Raw genomic sequence first — 5,831 nt, forward strand, 5'->3', positions numbered from 1 at the left:
TAGTCCTAGACTCACTAGGTGCCCTTCAAACACTTTAGCCGTGAGGGGCTTTGTAAATGGATCAGCAATGTTGTGCTCTGAAGCTATCTGTGTGACGATCACATCTCCTCATTGCACAATCTCCCTTATAAGATGATATTTGCGCTCAATATGTTTTCCTCGCTTATGGCTTCTTGGTTCTTTTGAATTTGCAACTGCTCCACTGTTATAACAATAAAGAGTGACGGGAAGATGAATATTTGGAACGACTTCCAAATCAGTTGCAACTGCTCCACTATTATAACAATACAGATTCTTTCGCTGCTTGCAACATACTCAACCTCCATGGTGGAATCAGCAATGCAACCTTGCTTTATGCTTCTCCATATTATTGCTCCTCCGTTCAGAGTGAAGACAGATCCTGATTTCGATTTCCTCGAATCTACATCGGTCTGAAATTCTGATTCAGTGTACCCTGTAAGGATCAGATCCTTAGCACCGTACATTAGCATATAGTCCCTCGTTCTCCTAAGATACTTGAGGATATTCTTAACGGCAGTCCAATGAGCACATCCTGGATTGGACTGATATCTACTGACAATTCCCACAGCATAGCATATGTCGGGTCGGGTACATAGCATGGCATACATCAGACTACCGACCGCTGATGCATAGGGAATGTGTTTCATATCCTCAACTTCTTGAGGTGTCTTAGGACTTTGTTCCTTCGACAAATGAACTCCATGCCTGAAAGGTAATAATCCTTTCTTGGAGTCCTGCATCTTATATCGAATCAACATTTTATCGATGTACGATGCTTGAGACAATGCTAGTATTTTGTTCTTGCGATTCCGAACAATTTGGATTCCAAGAACAAACTGAGCCTCTCCCAAATCTTTCATTTGGAATTGTGTCGCTAGTCAATGCTTAATGTCAGTCAGAAATCTCACATCATTTCCAATGAGTAGGATATCGTCAACGTACAACACCAGGAAAGCTACTGTAGAGTTGACTATCCTTTTATAAACACAAGGTTCGTCAACATTCTGTTTAAAGCCATAAGATTTGAGCGCAGTATCAAACTTTATATTCCAGGATCGAGATGCTTGCTTCAACCCATAAATGGATCTTTTAAGCTTGAAAACCCTTTGCTCGTGATCCTGTTCAATGAACCCCTCTGGTTGAGCCATATAGATACTTTCTTCAAGATTGCCGTTTAGAAAGGATGTCTTAACATCCATTTGCCAAATTTCATAATCATAAAATGTGGCAATAGACAAGAGTATTCTAATTGATTTAAGCATAGCAACAGGAGAGAAGGTTTCTTCATAGTCCACCCCCTCTCTTTGGGTATAACCCTTTGCTACTAGTCGAGCTTTAAAGGTCTGTACCTTACCGGTTTGGTCTCGTTTCTTCTTATAGATCCATTTGCAACCAATAGGTTTTACCCCATCTGGTTGATCTACAAGTTCCCAGACTGAATTGAAGTACATTGACTCCATTTCAAGATTCATGGCTTTAATCCACTGATCTCTATCTTTATCATTCATTGCCTATTTATAGGTCAATGGATCCTCAATGCCATCATCAGGTATGATGACTTGAGTTTCTGCCAAACCCTAGTAACGATCGGGTTGAGTTATAACCCTCCTACTACGTCGAGGCATTCTCAACTATTGAGAGGGATGTAATTGACCAGAAGTGTCAGCTCCATCAACAACTCTGGTTGAATGACCAGCTTGATCAACAACTCTTGTTGTTTTATCAGTAGCTTCTTTAGAAATCTCACTTAATACTAGTTTGCTATGAGGTTGATGATTTCTTACGTGGTCTTCCTCTAAGAATGTAGCGTTCGTTGATACAAACACTCTATTTTCTTGAGGATCATAAAATAAACCACCTTTTGTCTCTTTGGGGTATCCTACGAATAGACATAATTTTGAACGACGTTCTAATTTCTTGGGATTTTGCAACAACACATGTGCTGGACATCCCCAAATTCTGAAGTGACGTAAACTACCTTTACGCCCTTTCCATAACTCATAAGGTGTTTCTGAAACACTCTTAGTAAGAACCATGCTCAAAATGTATGTAGCAGTCTCCACTGCATATCCCCAAAACTGATCGAGTAATTGAGCGAAACTCATCATAGACCGAACCATGTCTAATAGAGTTCTATTTCTCCTTTCTGATACACCATTTTGTTGAGGCATACCAGGGGCTGAGAGTTGAGACCTTATTCCATGTTCTATCATATAGTCCTGAAATCTTAAGTTCATGTACTCTCCTCCTCAATCTGATCGAAGTGTTTTAATAGTTTTACCTAATAGATTCTCAACCTTAGTCTTATACTCTCTGAATTTTTCAAGAGCTTCAAACTTGTGATGCATTAGGTAAAGATAGCTATACCTTGAATAATCATCAATAAAACTGATGAAATATTCATACCCTCCTCGTGCTTTGACATTCATTGAACCACAGAGATCTGTATGCACGAGTTTTAAGATTGCTTTGGCTCTATAACCTTTTTCGGAAAATGATCATTTAATCATTTTACCCTCAAGACAAGACTCACATGGAGGTAAAGAATTGTCTTCTAACTTATTTAGAAGTCCTCTTTTAACCAATCTCTCAATCCTATTGAGATTAATGTGGCCTAGTCTTAAGTGCCAAAGATAGGTATTAAGAGAAATCTTTTGTCGTTTATTTTGAGTTTCAGCTGTTTTAAACATCTCAGTATTTAAAATAGTTTTTGTTTCGCTCGGTTTTAACATATATAAGTTGTTTTCTAGTTTTGCAGAACAAATATGTATACCTCTTTTGCAAATGAACACTTCATTGATTTCAAAAGATACTTTATACAATTGTTCTAATAAACAAGAGATAGATATTAGATTTCTTTTCATTTCAGGAACAAAAAGTACATTATCTAATATAATAAATCTATCTCCAAAAAACAACTTTAAATTTCCTACTGATCTTCCTGAGACAACCTCTATTGTTCCAACCCTGAGTATTATCTCGCCATCCGCAAGCATTTTCCAGGAGCTAGTTTCCTGGTAAAAAGAACAAATATGATTAGTCGCCCCTGAATCTAGTATCCAAGTTGAGTTGTCATACTCTACTAAACATATTTCTACAACGAGTAAATCATATTTACCTTGTTGTGTCTTTTTTGCTTTCTTCTTTGCAAGGTATTTTGGGCAGTTTCTCTTCCAGTGCTTGTTTTCGTTGCAATGGAAACATTTTCCTTTATCTGCTTTTTGAACCTTGTGTTTACGGTTTGTAGGAATTTTACTTTTCCCTTTACCCTTCTTCTTCATCAAAACACTTTTAGAAGTTGAAGGTCCAGACTTATTTTTGGAGGACGATCCTCGTTCTAATTTCTTGGAGATAACAATATTTGCTTCTCCTGTTTGTCCCTTGTTCGTTAAGAGGGACTGATAAGTCTGTAGCTCATTGAGAAGAGTAGTCAAGTTATATTCTATTTTGTTCATTACCACATTGGTGTGGAATTGGAAGAAGCTCTTCGAAAGAGACATCATGATAAAACTAACTTGACTCTTCTCATCTATGACAGCTTCATTTTCTTCTGCCACATTGAAATGGACCATCATGTCCAGGACATGTTCTCTAACTGAGGTCCCTTCTTTCATATGGCAGTTGTAAATGTATTTTATGGCTTCATGTCTAAGGGAGAAGGACGGTTGTCCAAACATCCCTTTTAGAGATTCCATAATCTCTTTTGCAGTACCCATAACATCGTGTTTCTTAGCTAAAACATCAGATATGCTGGCTAGAATGTTGAGTGAGTGATCATGAACAGGAGTTCGACGGGCGTCGAGTTATCGTTGAGTGAGTGATCAGGGAGACAACGACTGCCGTCGTTCAGTATCCGATATTGACAAGATCCAACTATAACGAATGGACCTTGTTGATGCGCGTCAACCTACAGGCGCAAGGGTTATGGCATGCTGTCGAGCCAGAGGAAGGAGAAACGATTGAGTACCGGGAGGATCGGCTAGCGTTCACCGCCATATTACGATCTGTGCCCCCAAAGATGCTGGCATCTCTCTCCACCAAGCGCACCGCGCGATCGGCCTGGGAGGCAATCAAACCCCATCGGGTCGGTGTACAGCGAGTGCGGGAATCCAACATCGAGCAGCTGCAGAATACCATTTCAGCTATCGACAAGGAGGGTCGTCTACTCCTCCTCGCCGGCGCATGCACGGGAAAGAGGCAGATCAAAAGAAGGAGGAGCCGACTGGATGATAGGCCAATCCTGTGCTCGTATTGTGGGAAGAGTGGTCACCTGAGCAAGAATTGCTGGAGCAAGCTCAGGAACAAGGAGACGGTCGAGAAGGCCCATGTGGCTCAATCCGAGGAGGATGAGCCGGCCCTTTTCATGGTGACTTCGTTAGTCCTACCTGACGTCCTTAATCCCGAGGAAGAGCTCCCCAAATTCATAGAGGTGAGCAGCAAGAGCACCGGCGATGGGTCCTCGACACGGGGGCAACAAACCATATGACCGCCTTTACATCCTAAAGCTGGATATAGAGCAACCAGTCAACCTCTCGGCCAGGTACCAGAAGATGGAAGACCTATTAGGAAGAGGTGAACCACCTGGACTGGCAGCGCGCCAACTCGAAGAAGAGGCGGCCGAACAAGACGTATGGGTCCTCGACACGTGGGCAACAAACCATATGACCGCCTTTACATCCATCCTAAAGCTGGAGATAGAGCAACCAGTCAACCTCTTGGCCAGGTACCGGAAGATGGAAGACCTATTAGGAAGAGGTGAACCACCTAGATTGGCGGCGCGCCAACTCGAAGAAGAGGCGGCCGAACAAGACGTATGGGTCCTCGACACGGGGGCAACAAACCATATGACCGCCTTTACATCCATCCTAAAGTTGGAGATAGAGCAACCAGTCAACCTCTCGGCCAGGTATCGGAAGATGGAAGACATATTAGGAAGAGGTGAACCACCTGGACTGGCGGCGCGCCAACTCGAAGAAGAGGCGGCCAAACAAGACGTGGAGTCTGGAGGACATGCCGCCAGGTACACCGAGCCATAGGGCTCAAATCTGCTCCGGTAAGCATCGAACCCGAGGAAGAGCTCCCTAAAACTACAGAGGTAATCGACGGCATGCGGATGACGGGCCAATCCTGTGCTCGTATTGTGGGAAGAGAGGTCACTTGAGCAAGAATTGCTGGAGCAAGCTCAGGAACAAGGGGACGGCCGAGAAGGCCCATGTGGCTCAATCCGAGGAGGATGAGCCGGCCCTTTTCATGGTGACTGCATCAGTCCTACCTGACGTCCCTAATCTTGAGGAAGAGCCCCCAAATCCATAGAGATAATCGACGACGACATAACTGCTCTGGTGAGCCTCGAACCCGAGAAAGAGCTCGGCTGGGGAGCCAATTCAACTGAAAGAGGAGCGAGTGTTCGCTCAAATCAATGAAAGAGGTGAGCAGCAAGAGCACCGGCGATGGGTCCTCAACATGGGGGCAACAAACCATATGACCGCCTTTACATCTTAAAGTTGGAGATAGAGCAACCAGTCAACCTCTCGGCCAGGTATCGGAAGATGGAAGACCTATTAGGAAAAGGTGAACCACCTGGACTGGCGGCGTGCCAACTCGAAGAAGAGGCGGCCGAACAAGACGTGGAGTCTGAAGGACATGCCGCTAGGGACACCGAGCCATAGGGCTCAAATCTGCTCCATTGAGCGTCGAACCCGAGGAAGAGCTCCTTAAATCCACAGAGGTAATCGACGACGGCATGCGGATCAAATGAGGGAGGAGCCGACTGATGACGGGCCAATCCTGTGCTCATACTGTGGGAAGAG

Source organism: Cucurbita moschata, unplaced genomic scaffold (assembly GCF_002738365.1).
Source record: "Cucurbita moschata cultivar Rifu unplaced genomic scaffold, Cmos_1.0 Cmo_Scf00061, whole genome shotgun sequence".
In the NCBI taxonomy this organism is placed as follows: Eukaryota; Viridiplantae; Streptophyta; class Magnoliopsida; order Cucurbitales; family Cucurbitaceae; genus Cucurbita; species Cucurbita moschata.